General features: G+C 39.4%; 1 long non-coding RNA gene across 1 annotated transcript; it reads left to right on the top strand.

The window, feature by feature from the left end:
* Positions 1-399: 399 nt before the first annotated feature.
* On the top strand, positions 400-10,663 carry LOC147668256 (uncharacterized). Its single transcript, XR_015304139.1, has 4 exons — positions 400-453; positions 3,811-3,846; positions 9,971-9,994; positions 10,608-10,663. It is a non-coding gene; the product is annotated as an uncharacterized LOC147668256 (long non-coding RNA).
* The last annotated feature ends 4,515 nt before the right edge of the window (positions 10,664-15,178 follow it).

The following is a 15,178-nucleotide window of genomic DNA, read 5'->3' as shown; positions in this document are numbered from 1 at the left end:
ATGATTATATTGAAAATATTTGTACCGTGCAGTTCAGTGCACTCTTGGCTAACTCTGTGCTAAAGTAAAAATCCATTATAAAATGCTCACATAAATTCATAGATAAATAACTTAATAAAATTAAATATGTAATGTTTTTCCTACGAAAGCGCCCCAGTCAAAAATGTATATGGTATTGCATGGCTTTGGCTTGGTATGTTTTTAGTAGACAACTGACAGCTGTATGTTTTAAAAATAATTTCTACAAGTTACTCGTGACTTTGTCCTTCCAAACCTTTTACAGATTTCTTTCCTATCCTGTTGCTGGGTTTACCAGTAAATCTCAACCATGTAAAATACAGAAAATAGCTTCACCATCCACATATTTGTGATCTCTAATTTCTCATTTGACTCCTCTAGGGACTGACTGGGCCGGAGGGAGCACCTGGACCTGGTGGCCCACGAGGACCAAAGGTAATTAAAATTGTGATTGCGGTTTAAGGGTACATCAAAGTAGCTGGAGAGGCGCTAGGCCCTCAATAGAAACCACCTACCAAGAACTGTGAACCAATTTATATAATGAGTTAATTTTACTGTCGGGTGTGGTCTTCTAGAAATAAACGGTCATTTATAAAGTGTGTTAACTCGAAAGCATAGTGGATGCATTGTGGAATTTTCCTGAAAGAGGCTTAATGCAATATATGGACATAGTTGCAAGATGCATTCCCTTAAATGAGAATATTATAAATGCAGAGTGTGGACTTGGCTGCATGATGAATCTTTCCATAAACAACACGGAATGAATGAAGGGGACAGTCTCCAGAACTTGGAGGATTTTCTCTTACAAGAGGCTAGTATGAAGGCAAGGTTTAGGCTCATGTACATTGTTGATCCTTCTAGAAATAGAGTAGCAGAAATGTAGACGCAAGTGTATTATGGATCCATCGACAAAGAGACTGACATGAAAGTAGTGTAGGTTTGGGTACACTGGTGCGTACCTTTATAAAAAAGACAAATACATTTGGGTACAGATTTATCATTCTTTCATGCAGCAAAATGCTGCAAGTCACCTTGTGGCACTGCCCTGCAAGAAAGGGATAGGACAGAAATGTACCGTATTTACCATTTACTGCAAATTCCTATCCTGTCATAGCACTGGTGCACTTTTGGCTGGCTTCTAGCATTGTAGGCAGGATTGGTTTTGTGCAGCAAGGGACACCTTTCTGCACAAAAAAAATACTTTGAAGCATGTTCCTGTTTCTACATGTGCAGCAAACTGCAGCACACATAGAAAGAGCAAAGAACTAGGAGAAATAAAGATATTTTTTCTCGTAATGCTTCACCAGGGGAGGCGTAGCATTTTGACGCACTCCCAGGTCTACTACTAATGGCAAATCTGGGAATGCCAAAATCCATAGGTGGATGCAGGGGAATACCCACTCTCCACCCATGGAATGCCTTCCTGCCACAGAGTAACGCAAAGTAGCGATTTGCACTGCCTTGCGCTACTATAGATTTATCAAACCATGGAGAGCCATGCAAGGTGGCCCTGTATGACTTGATACATTTCACTTAAGTTGTGTGTCACCCTTGTGCCACATTGCATGGCAGAAGGGTGACAGAAAATCTTAATAAATCTGGCCCTTGGTGTATAGAATCGGTACAATGGGACATTTTTCTGGAATACAGTAATCATGATTGCAGTGTTTAGATTTAGATGCATTAATTGTAACCTGAAATGAAATCCTTACTCTATGGCGAGACTGTAGAAAATAACAGTTCTGGAAATATTTAATACAAGGGGCTTATTTAGGTGAATTTGGCACAGTGCAGCACAGCAAGTCAGCTGGCTGCACTGAATTACAGTGAAAATGTAGAAATGTGCCATATTTAAAAGATTACAGCGCATTCCTATCCCTGTCCCTACACTGGCACCATTTTGGCTGCCTACCGTCAATGCAGGCCCCCTTGCACCACGTTGCAAGTGTGCCTCTGTTGCATGCAGGATTTTTTTGGTGCAGAAGGGGCACTTTCCTGCACATAATCAGGCCTGAGAGGCACATTTCTCCTCGTAACCTCTCACCTACAATTTATTTAATGTTCCCTCTGATCATCCCTCAAACCCTTCCCACCCCCCATGAGGCACCACCACCCTACTGCTGTTACCTATACGGACCACAGCTGGTCCAAACTGGGATGGCATGGTGAACAAAAGAACAATGGATTTAACTCAGATCTCTTGACTGGGGGTGATTGTTTGGAAAGTTTCAGTACTCTGTCCATCATCGTGTGTTTTCAACACCCATGCAATACCCATTAAAGCCTTCCAAGGGTAGAGTAACACAATGGAGCAGTTTGCGATGCATTGCAGTACTCCAGATTTATATAGCCACTCAGGGCCACGCAAGGTGCCCTCCTTGCGTGGCTTCATAGATCTCATCTTGGACATCTCATAAATGTGCCTCCTGGTGTCTTTGAAAAACGCTGCTCTTTTCTCAGCTTTTACATGAATTGCCCGGTGGGAAGTCTTTCTGTTTCACAATGGCTAGTCTGTCTCTTTGGCAAATGTTTCAAACTGAAATTTATTTGCACATTTTCAGAGTCCTTTCCTGGGAAAACAACAGTTCAGAAAACAATAGGAGAGCAAATAGCAGAATTGGGAAAGCAAAAGCCCAAAGGACGATGCAATATCTTTATAAATATGCATTATTATGCAACTTTGGCAGACAAAACTTAAAACACAAAAGGTTAGAGAAAAGAGTGCTTGACATCGAAAATTAGCGGGCATGACGCTTTTAAGGTAAAATTAGCGGATGGTACTCTATGTCGACCGCCCCTGCAGATATCTGCGAAATTGCCATATTTTACCCAAAAAGTGAAAGGTGTGTAGATCTTGCTCCATTTCTTCAGTCAAAATATTGATTGTGATAGATTTTGGTTCCCTCAGTCTCTCATACCCTACAAGTGACCATATTGTTCTTCTGGGGAATTGAAGATATGGTATGCAAATGAGTGGCAAATGGATCGGGCTTCCCATATGTGGTTCAAATGAACTATTACTAACAAGGATCATTTTTGACTTACGTCTGCAATAATAAATTGAAAAGGCAATGCTCAAAGTCATCGAAAAAGACACATGTGAGCCGAGCATCATTGATTGTCAATTGCTGTTGATTTTGTCATATCTGAATCCCTTTAATCCCCAAACCAGTTAGATTCGTGTTACTGTCAACTACATTTCAGTATCTTTCAATTTTGAAGAAATCATAAATCTAATTTTAGAATTTTCGGGCATATAAAGTAGTATTCTTGTAGTAATCTTTTGGTACTCTTACATGCTTATATGAATTGCCCCCAAAATATCTAAAATAGGGTTAAAATGGGAATATTTAGGAAATATTCAGAGGCTGTCTGTATAACTAGAAACCACTATTCTTCTTTGTATTTCTTACCATTAGGGAGTTAAGCATTTCAGAGCCGAACCACCGAGGCATGCAAGAGTATGTGAAAGAGTATTCCTTTAGGACTCTTTTACACACTCATACACGTTTTTGAGAACTGGCCCGAATGTGTGCGACGTTCTGGTTTCAGGATGTCGGTTTGGGATCCATACAAATGAACTATACCCAGAAACTTGAAAAAATATATTCAGCGTTTCTAGCCTAGCCGTCTCGCAGTATTTAGATATTTACATTTTGGAAAGGACATTGTACATGCTCAGCACCACATTTTCATTGCAAACGTAATCAGTAAAGGTTACTGCTAATAATCTACTGAAATAAAAACATCATTGAAAATTCACATGTATGTTTTTTCCCCACTTACTTTCAGGGTGAGCCTGGCCTTCCTGGAGAACGCGGACTTGTAGTGAGTAATTCATCCTAAATACTACATGACTTTGACAGAAATGATTGCACTTACCTGTAATAAATTAAATGTGTCAGTATTGACGAAAGATGGGACGGGGTGTATGATCAAAGTAACGAAAGAAATGATGGAGAAACTAATTACTAAAGACCTGTTTTGTGTTGTCATACAAGGAATGTGACTCATATTATGGCAGCTGATAAAAAGTCTGTTAATGCAGATTTCAAAATCATTGCAAGAGTGAAATCCTATCACTTCCCCATCAACATATTTTTTTAAACCCGCAACAAGCACTAGATAGCACATATCAGCCAGTGGAGCAATGAGCAATATAATCACCATCACAGAAAATGAAAGTAGCTAAATGTTAATTAAACCTAAAGAATAGGATATCAAGAAGTATTGCAGTGAGTAAGAGTGAAAAGGGAACTATGTGAATGAGTTTCATGAATAATGGCAAAGCGCAAACCGCTCCATATCAAGAAGGTGCAATCCTGTATCTTCTTCCTTTTCCCCAACACCCCCATATGACGCACCGTATCTTTATCATTAAATTGTTGCCCATGAATAAACCATTTTTCCATGCAGAAACCATTTTTCCCAATGCCCACAATCTTTGGGAGTGTTCTGTTTTTCCCACCTTGGAAAGCAGGTTAATTCTGTCAGAAGTAACGTTCGATCGTTTTGGTGATACGTTTGTGAATAGACCCAAAGTGATATGGTTGTTGGTGTGGGGAATTTTCAGGAGTCCTATAGCAGTCGGGGGTTACTGTGCACAAATTGCGACAATGAGAGAAGTTGACCTCCTACATACTGTGGTGTACCTACTGTTGGGACCCAAAGGTAATACTAAGTGGATCGTCAGATTAGCAGGAAGAGCAGCCCAAGTCTTCCTCAGAAGCATGTCATACCAGCTATGAAATAATTGCAAGAAAAGTACTCTAATCATATGACACAGTCAAATACTGCACATGAAAACACTGAAAGTAAAATTCACATAATCATTTCCGGGGGAACAAATGTGTAGGAAGCAAACTAGTATATTAACATCATTGGCTGCTACAAAACCTGCAGGACACAATCAAAGTCCTTCTCTTGAGTGCTACATTAAAAACGATACTATTGGCAAAAGCAAGAATGACTTTAACGTTATCTTTCTAGTTGCCACATAAAGCTTGGATGTACACAGTCCATGTACGTCTTGAAGTGCAAGCTTCTCCGCTAGATGATGCAGGCAGAGGCCGGACAGCCACTCCGCTCGTGTGTGGGCTTGAACACAGCTTCCAGCAAAAAGCAGTGCTGATGCTGCCCCAGCCTTGATGACTGTTTTGCTGTCTTCATTTGGTGTGGCTTTAAGCAGGCCTCTGCCTTGAGCCCTAAGAGATGGGGCGGTGTAAGAAGAAGTTAGGGGTGGGTAGAGTTGCACTCACTTGCATCAGTCCTGGGGAGAGGAATCTCTTTTGCTGGATCTTTTTTGCGGCCAAAGTTCAAGCCCACCACCCAAACAAACGAAGATTTCACTTTGAGCAGCCTGCAGTTATCTTCAGTGCCAAGCCATCATAGGTGTTTTCTTTTCCTGTCTGCCCTTCATGGACACCCTTGCTGTCTCTGTTTCCTTCTGACCGGGGAAGGAATTCAAAGTACTGACACGCATGCATAGCTCTGACATGCAAGTTTATTCCTATTTGAAGTCTATTGCGGAATGCAGCAGACATGCAAAGAAGATATAATGAGGAGAGATAAAGATATTTCTCCACTTCTCGCGAGCGTCAGGTAGGCCCTCCATTTTAGTTCAAATCCATGTCTACAAGTCTTTGTAAATATGGATTTGCATCAAAATATATGGTTGGATGCATGAGAGCATCCATGCTCTATCTAACTCCTACTTGATGCAAGGCAAATCGGGCTTTTCCGTGTATTGTTAACTCCCCAAACTGATTTTTCATCTGCACTGCGCCAAAAAAGTGAGACAGTCCTGATGCAAAATGTTAGTAAGTCTGTGCCAAAGCCTCACCATATGGCTGAGTAGGTCCTTCTGTGGAACAATGCAGACCAGCTTCAGCTCTTTCTGCCTTGTGGGTTTTTCCTTTGTAAAAGGTTACCTGCAAAACCCCTCCTCAGCAGGCAGTACTGTCAGCAGATACTGTCTTTCTATGTGAATCAAGACAGCTCCTTGCGGAGGATAGGACAACGTGTAGGATTCTGTTTTTGAACGCAGCAACGAGGAATTGGCAGTCAACTACTTCAACCCTGGAGCTCAGATGTTTTTATCGGTCTCCGCTTGTGTAGGATCTTGCCATTGGTCTACGAGAAATCCTGTCACATTGACTGATACTTATACTCATTTTGCAGACAGAGAAAGGACATTCAATGGCCCAGTTCTGGGACCACTTTCAGGTAGTTTCTGCCTTTTTGTTTATTCCCTACAGACAGTTGAAACTACAGTCTTTGTCCTCGAGTGTCAGCAGGACAGAGAGGTGTGGTAGGGTGATTCCTTCAGTAAGACCCAAAACAATGGCACAGAATAGGTTGAGCCCTCTCCACTCAGATGCCCTTTAACCTGTTAGGATTTTCACCTCTGAGGAGGAAAAATTGAAAAGGTAGAGGACAAGGACAGGAACTGTCTCATCTCAAATAGTCTTTATTCGGTTATGACAGAATATAACTATAAATGACATCAACAGTAAATAAAATACATCAAACACATCAATCACATTGTAGAAATATCCTTAGTCAGATGGCCCCTGATAAAAAACAGGCCACATAAAACAGGTATGCATTTCAGAAAAAAGTTATATGCATTCATACATGTGACATCCTCTTATACATGGAGGTCGCAAAGGATAACATTGCAGGGGACTGGCAGGCCAATTTATGCAGGAGAAGTCTGGTGGTAATTCCATTCTGCTGCTGAAGTCTGTTTCTATCCCTGTCAGTCATCTCCAGCCCAGTGAGCTGAAGATAGCGACACTCAGTAAATGGGTAGTGCACATGGTGTCCCCCTCAAATGACAGAGCTTTGTCATTTAAAACTGAAACACATGTGTAAATGTCTTGAAGTTGTGAGTCTATTTTAGGAGCACAAATGGGTCTGTCTGGACTAATCCTAATCCTATACATAAACCGTCAGGGGACATTGGAGTAAATATGGAACAAACATATGACCATCAGACATATAACAAACAAGAATTATATGAACAAGAAAGGTGAAGAAAACATTCTTTGGAGAAATCAAAGATATATTTTTTGTGCCAGGTTGTAAAGATCATAAAACCGTTTATAAACAGACTAGGAGAACAGTGATGCAGCTAATCACTACATATTAGTGATATTAGTGATATAAGATCACATATGGATACATAAGGATAAAGAACATATTGTTCAGACAATACATTCCTCAAACTATCAACGTGCACAAATACATTCAAAATAAACAGTTGGTCACTTTAATGAAATTGGTGGCAGAATATAAAGATTAGATGCAGGGAGGGAAGGATGGTTTTAAAATGCTTTTTAAATTTACTGTATTACCTGTGTAACTTCCTGTCCTAAACTTCAAGAACGGTGTGCACTCTCAAAGGTTGGGAAAACCTGCCTTGAAATGCAAGTCTTAAATGTATCCATCTTAAATCAATATGTGGTGCCTAACATTTACAAACCCTTTACCAGAGGAAAAGAACAGGAGTCTCATACACTTTCATATCTTCTCATGCTCCATCTATCAACTGTCATTAATGTAATTCCCAAGATGCTGATATAAATCTAGTGTGATTTGATCACATTTTTGTTAGTTGGTTCTATTTTAAAGGCCCTCTTGAACAGTAAGGAAAATTCCTAAGAATAACCATATTTATGAAAGCTAAAAAGCAAGCTTATTACTCTGAATTATTTCCCATTTCAATCTAAATTCAATTTACTTGAATTATGTTTCCAGTTATCAGGTTCAAGATACCCTTGTTTTCGAGCAGGGTGTTGACATAGTTGTACGTACCAAAGCTACTTCTTTAGGCGATTTTCTGGTTTCAGCAATTTTATTTTTCAAGTCCTTATTCACATTTTTACCATATTTTCTCATGATAATAATCAAGGAAGGGACTAAAAGAACTGTTTATCTATTTGATATTGTGTCTGTTTACATGACCAGTGTGCTGGAAGGCAAACCTTTTAACACCCCCAATATTAATCGGAGAATTTCATTTTAATAATATCCATGTGAAGAACCAGTAAACATTTGTGAACAACCTGTAATCCACAGTCTTAGAAACAGTCCTTAGTCCTTTAATCTTGGTTATATTTACAAGCTCAAATAGTATTCTTGGCATATTTTCCTGACAGAGTTAATGTTTTGGATGGCATTTTTTATAGTTAAACATCTTTGCTAATGTCCAGTTATAAAACAAGGTATATTTCACTTTAGGCACATCAAAAGTCATTTTCTTTGTAAGATTTTTCAAAATATTAAATACAATTTCTGTTAATATCCAAAGTCAGTTTTTTTTCTGGGGGCCCGTTATACTCTGTCAACATCAGTGAAGAAAAATGTATAGGGTTCGAATGATCACCAACCTGGAACCTCAAACTACCCCTAATCTAGGTTCTGGAAATCCATTCTTCCAGTGTCTTACTGTTGCTGGCTTTTCCTCATATGTAATGTACCATTTTTAATACTAAACCTTCATCCATTCTGCTCAAAGTAACCCAGAGTATTCTGCACTTGAATTTAATTTCTCAGTTCTTCAATGCTATGCAAAGATAAACTGTATTGAACGTTAGTCAAACATCTACCAAGATAACAGGAAAATATTTCTCTTTAACCTGTTCTTAGAGATTGATCATTATCCACTTTATATAAAGCATGGTTCTTCATCACTTGTTTAATGCTATACATCCTTGCTATACCAACTATGGAACTCTTTTGATTGGTGCTGCTGCCTAGTTACAAGGACTAAAGTGTCTGAGAAGATGTACTTGCTTTGTAGATATCTGATTTAATCCTATCATGGACTACACCTTTGAATTCCCTGCGTAATTGAGACACAAAAAAGAGAATTCCTTCACCTTTGACCTTTGACATTTGCATACGATCTCTTCCTGTCTAAAAGCAATTTGTTAAATTAAAACTTTATGTAGGTGTGGTACATTCTTTTGGAGGTAAAAAAGATCTGCACAATGTATTACCTATTATGATGGTAATAGGTGCTTCATTGTGCTTACTCTTATTTCTTCTTCCAAATGACAGCATTTCTAAGAAAACCAAGCTATTAGTTCCCAGAACAGTTCTTTAAAACCTATAGTGCATCTGAATCCTGTATATTTCCTTCTTAAGATAGTTCTTCTATTATACATTGAGGGCCATATTCTCAAAGAAGTGGTGGAGAGAGGCGTTAGCTTACTTGGCTTAACGCCTCTCTCCGCCACTTCAGAAATGTGAGGTTGCACCCTATTGTCAAGGATACGGTGCAGCCTCGGGTTTCCCCCTGTGATGGCGCTAAGTTTCACAAATTAGCGCCAACGCAGGCACCCTTGCACCAGAGAGCAAGGGTGTCTGCAAACAGGTAGGTTTGTTTATGTACAGGATGGTGTCCCTTCCTGCACGTAAACAAACCTTAAAGGCCAGTTTGTAACTTCCATGTGTGCTGCTTCACACAGTGTTGTTGATCAGCACCTTTCCAGATGAAGGCCTTTCAGTGAGTGCATATATTGAAATTCTAAACTAATTTTTCGCCCTTGCTTTCTCAAGTCCATTTTTTCTAATATTCCTCAATCCATTATATTTTTTCTGTATCAAAAATGTTTGAATTACAAAGTGTGTGTGTTTATTCCTAGGCTAAGGATTATTGTCACTGTGAGGGCTTATCGAGAGATTTTAACATCACCACAATGGAACCTTATTTTTATCAATTTGCACTCATGTTTTAGTTGTTTAATAAAAGACTACCACTTGTAGTATTCTTTTGTTGTTTGTTGGTCAATTTGTTTTGTGATGTCGTTGATTAAATATAATAGTATATAGCTTTGTTTAGCAAATGATGTGTATTCAGGCATTATGCCTGTTCAAGTAATGATATTATGAAGCTGATTTGATGGTGTTTCCTTAAATCTTGTTTTTTCTCTTTTTACTTTAGGGAAGTGGAAGACCAGGACCACCAGTAAGTTGAATATTTTGAATAAAGAAGGCAGATATCGTCCTGTCTCTCTTTCTCAAACACACCCACACACTCTCTCGCTCTTTCTCTTTCACTCTCTCTAAACTTGAGATAGTGCCAGTGTTAACATTTGAGCATATTTTATATTGCACAACTGCAGTTTAGTGATGCAAAATGATGTAAAATAATGCTCCTAACATTCAAAGATGATAACAAGATGATTTAAAGAGGTGGAAATATTTGCTCCTCTATGATTTGCATTCTTCTAGGCAAGAAAAAGAACCTAGTAACTATGTTGTTGTGTTTGCGTGAAGCAGTATCTGGGTTCAAATACTGTCTCTCTCATTTGGCTGCATTGTTTGATCCTAAACTAAGGTTTTTAGCTTCTTATATCTGCCAATATTAGGAGTGCTTAGAAACGTGCACTTTTCACATTACCTATTTCAATTGGAAATGCTTCTGTTAATGTATCAGTGAATGCGGGTTGCACAGTTCTCTTTGAGAAGAACATTTAGCTCTCCCTTTGAATGCTAAAACGAAATAAATGAAGGTGCCCATGAAGCTTTATTTAACATCTGTGTATATCGATGTTAATATGTTTTTGTAACTGCTGTAGGGCCCCGATGGTTCAGGTGGACTTCCAGGGGAACTCGGCCGCATAGGACCTTTGGTGAGTATTTCAATACACTATTTCATGGATAACCAAAAGTCACCCATTTTTATGCCACAATCGATTTAGAAATGATCAATTTATATAACGTACTTGTTACAAATATGCTTATGATATTAGGAAAACTGAAAAGGAAAAAGGAACTCTGGCCAATAATGGAATTTTAACGAGCACTGAGCATAGACATTTAATGAAGATTTATAGTATATTACGTAATTTGTCAAGGCCCCGACATGAGATGCTTTTACATATTAAAACATATATTTGTATCTTTCTTGTGGTCACTTATTGTGTCTTTCTTAGTTTTGTAGAATACAGGTCCTTCTATTACTGGCACAATGATGCTCCATTTATTAACCTCAGAAAGATAAAAGGCTAAGTCATCTCATCAAATTTAATTTTATCACCTCCTGGTTACACACAGACTTCTCTTTTGACTGAATGATACCTGAGACCTATCTTACAGCCTTAATCATGAAGGCTAAATCGGCTCGCAAAGGGCCGGATTCTGAGAATCCGGCCCTTTGCGAGTGCGATTTTTGCTATTGGGATTCAGCATCCCAAAAGCAAAAATCGCTAATTGCGATGTCGCAAATGTGCGAGGAAATGACATTTAAGCAATCTCTATTTGAGATTCCTTAAATGCTATTCAACATCCTATTTCAATTTGCGATTTCGCAATTTCTAGGCGCAATTTACTGCGAGGTCAGACCTCGCGGTAAATTGCGAAAACTCAGAAAAATGCATTTAAATGCATTTTTCTGAGTTGCATGTTACACACACACATGTCCTTTGGACATGTGTGTGTGCAACACCTGTGTCACAGATCATTTGAGGGGTGCTACAGGGTGTCCTTTGGACACCTCTGGCACCCTTCAAATCGCTATCTTATTTGCGATTAGCAAATTGCTAATCGCAAATAAGGAATACTCACCATTCATTCCTATGGGCCTTTTGGCCCATAGGAATGCATGGGGAGTTTTTCCTTATTTGCGATTAGCAATTTGCTAATCGCAAATAAAGAATGTGTAGGAATCGCAAAAAATATTGCGATTCCTACATGAATCCCGTTTTGCGAGTCCTTAATAGCGAATCGCTATGATTCGCTATTAGGGCCTCGCAAAACGGGAGAATGATTAATCTGGCGGTTAATTGGTTATCTAAGCTTGCCAGCTCAGCATGATCACAGTGACTGGGTTAATAGGTTTTCGCACTTCCCTAGAGTGGAAGGGCACCCTTAAATTACAATTGCAATTGAAAATGTTGGGGACAATAAAAGAGAACAGAAAAGAGTGAGCACTATTACAACAATGCGGTGTTACAGAGAAGGTATAAAGGATCTGTAAATTAGGTGGAAATATGGGGCCTGCTGTAATTCCTAGACACAGTTGTTGTGTGTGTGTGTGTATATATATATATATATATATATATATATATATATATATATATATATATATATATATATATGGTGTGAGCAGGGCTGGGGATCCTGTTGAAAGGCGTTACAAACAGCACAGTGTTTGAATTATATAAAATTGCAGAAACCTGAGCCAGCAATGTCGGCGTCCGGTTTCTCTAGAGGACCCGGTGGTGTTGTTGAAGTAGCTGCTGCCAGTCGGCGGTCTGAGACTTCTCTGAGGGGCGCCTGCATTTTCATTGCGTCCCCAGCCTTGGAAACATCGGATAAGGAGGCTAGGAAGTAGGGGACCTGAGGACTTTTATTTCCCAGAAAGTTCCCTGAAATTATCCCACTGCAGCACGTTGGATGTCAGCTAAGGTGCATGATGGTACTAGCAGTCCGTGGCAGGGGCTGCAGAGGTGTTGGCGCGATAACGAGCTGCAGCTGGGCCCTTCACCACTGCATAGGAGGAGCCCTATAAAGACTTGTTGGGACAAATTGGGGCGAACTGAGGCATTTGAGAAAGGCCTACGTTGAAACCGTCATGCCGATTTCTTTCTAATAAAGGTCCCGACGAGCCCCTCTGTGTCCCTTTCTACTTTTTGATGGGAGAGAAGGTGTTTGGCATGCATATACATATATATATATATATATATGTATATATATACATATACATATACATATATATATATATATATACTAGCTGTACCTGGCCATGCGTTGCTGTGGCTCATTCTGGTTAAATGGAAGAGAAAGAAAAGAGTAAGCGCACGTTTCAAATATGTTTAATTTCAAAATACTTGTGGGTATACAAAATGTTTTTGTGACTATTGTCTCTATGCATCCCTTGTAGTTGTTGTGCATCGAGCTAATCGATAGGGTCTGTTCGGCCTTTCGATTAAAAGTATATAGAAGTCCTAAATGACAATAACTGCAACCTGCACTTTTTGGGAACGGTTAGTTCAACTACAGCTGACTACCTGGACCTGAGGGTGAATGTGGACAAAGATGGGTTGCACACCTCATTATACCGCAAGCCCACGGCAGGCAACTCCATCCTAAGAGCAGACAGCAATCATCCCACGAGACTGATACAAAGTATCCCGTACGGTGAACTGCTCAGGATGAAAAGGAATAGTAGCAGGGAACAGGACTTTGAGTTGGCAGCAGAGAGTTGCATAGAGAGATTTTGTAGAAGAGGATATGACCCTGTCTCCTTATCCAAAACTCTGAAAAAAGTCAGAAAAATCAAAAGAGAGGATCTCTTTAAGCCAAAACCGAAAAACGAACAATCTAGCAACGAAGGTAAATTTCGTTTGATTACACCATATACCAGCGAATCTATGAATTTAAGAAGAACATTGCAAAGAAATTGGCATATTCTTAAAACTGATCCCATCCTAAAGGATGATATCCCAGCAAAACCTTTAGTCACTTAGCGTAAGGCAAGGTCCCTGAAAGACTCACTGGTGAAAAGCCATTTTGAAAAAGTCACCACCAAGACAGGCAAAATTGCAGAGATGGGGGGTTTTTACCCCTGCGGGAAATGTAAAGCCTGCACAGGAAGCAGAAGGGTGCGGAAATATGAAATTCCTGGCGTGAACATGTCCAAAACCATCAACAAGTTTATGACATGCAGTACTAACTATGCAGTTTACTGTCTGGTCTGCCCGTGCTGCCTAAAGTATATTGGGAGCACGATCCATCAACTCAAGATCAGGGTCCTTGAACATCTAAGGGCGATCGATAAGGCAGACCCGGCATATCCCGTCGCAAGACATTTCGACCAAATGCATCAGAGAGATAGAAGTAAGCTGCAGTATTTTGGCCTTGATTTTGTGCCCGAATGTGTAAGAGGAGGGGATAGACTGAAGAAACTGAGACGCCTGGAATCCAGGTATATTATTGACCTTATGACCAAGGCACCACTGGGACTGAACAGCGGAGAAGAACTGGCTGTTCATTTGGGAAAATAATTCAATATATGAGCTGAGCAAGTAATTGATCCTAGATGACCGGTTTTCCCTATCTCAGGTTTCTAAATAAGAGAACTTTCTAAATTTGACAATGAACAATTATGAACTGATGTGATGAGATAATCTGAGTGATAATAAACATATTTAAGTTTGTTATTATTATGTGTTGCCCTCTAGTAATTCCTAATTTTCTCTATAATATTCCGCCCACCCCAATCTTTATAGAATGCAAGTTAATTGTTATAACAGCGAATAGGGAATAAGGATGTTGAAGAGGCGGACGAGAAAGGAACAAGCGTTAGGAATAATATTGAACACTTGTAATAATATGGTGCAACAGACTGAATGCTTTAATTTAGTTTTAATTTGGCATGAAATTTTGAAATTTTGAAATTTTGAGTGACAATGCACTTGGTGTAAATAAGCTGGTATGTGAAAGCGTAGACTTGCCAATACATGGCTTGATGGACAGATGGAAATCTTGATAGCGGGGGCTGTAAGGCCTTACGCCCCCTTTGTATCTCTCCGCAATGTGGTAATGCGGGGAGCTATGCCGATACACGGAAATATACTTAAAATCAAGGTTACACTTAGAGTCTAATAGAGCGCGCAAGGAGATGAAAATGTATTAACATGTTCCAAGATGGCGCGACCTGAAATAACAACTGAGTCCGTCAACTATGTCTATGAATGTCTGCATTAATACCCAAGCTAACTCGCACAATGTAACTGACACTGATGAAGGCTTGATGCTGAAACGCATCTGTTAAACTTTGTGATTAAATACCCTATGGTGTGAGCACTGACAACTTTGGTTACACGAGTGCGGTTCTTTGGAAAACAAGTTCTAAAGCTGAGCGTTGTGTATATATATATATACTTTATTTTCTTTTAGCTTGTTCTTAGTAAACGAACAATGATCATTATGAGACATGTTGTTCTCATTTACATACTGGGAAAATCCCACAAATTAATAACCATTTGTCCATACAACAAATAAGCTTTTATGCCCATTTTGAGGGAATCAAGAGATTGATGAGGGACTATTAATATATCTGGGGCTACATCCCTTTGGGTTTGCAGTCCTTGCTTCATATTCTTAAACATTCTTCTATCAGTGGGCATTTGCATTTCTAAGGAAG

Source organism: Lissotriton vulgaris, unplaced genomic scaffold, assembly GCF_964263255.1.
Source record: "Lissotriton vulgaris unplaced genomic scaffold, aLisVul1.2 SCAFFOLD_12117, whole genome shotgun sequence".
In the NCBI taxonomy this organism is placed as follows: domain Eukaryota; kingdom Metazoa; phylum Chordata; class Amphibia; order Caudata; family Salamandridae; genus Lissotriton; species Lissotriton vulgaris.
The sequence above is the reverse complement of the archived record's forward strand: the minus strand, read 5'-3'. Positions and strand labels throughout refer to the sequence as shown.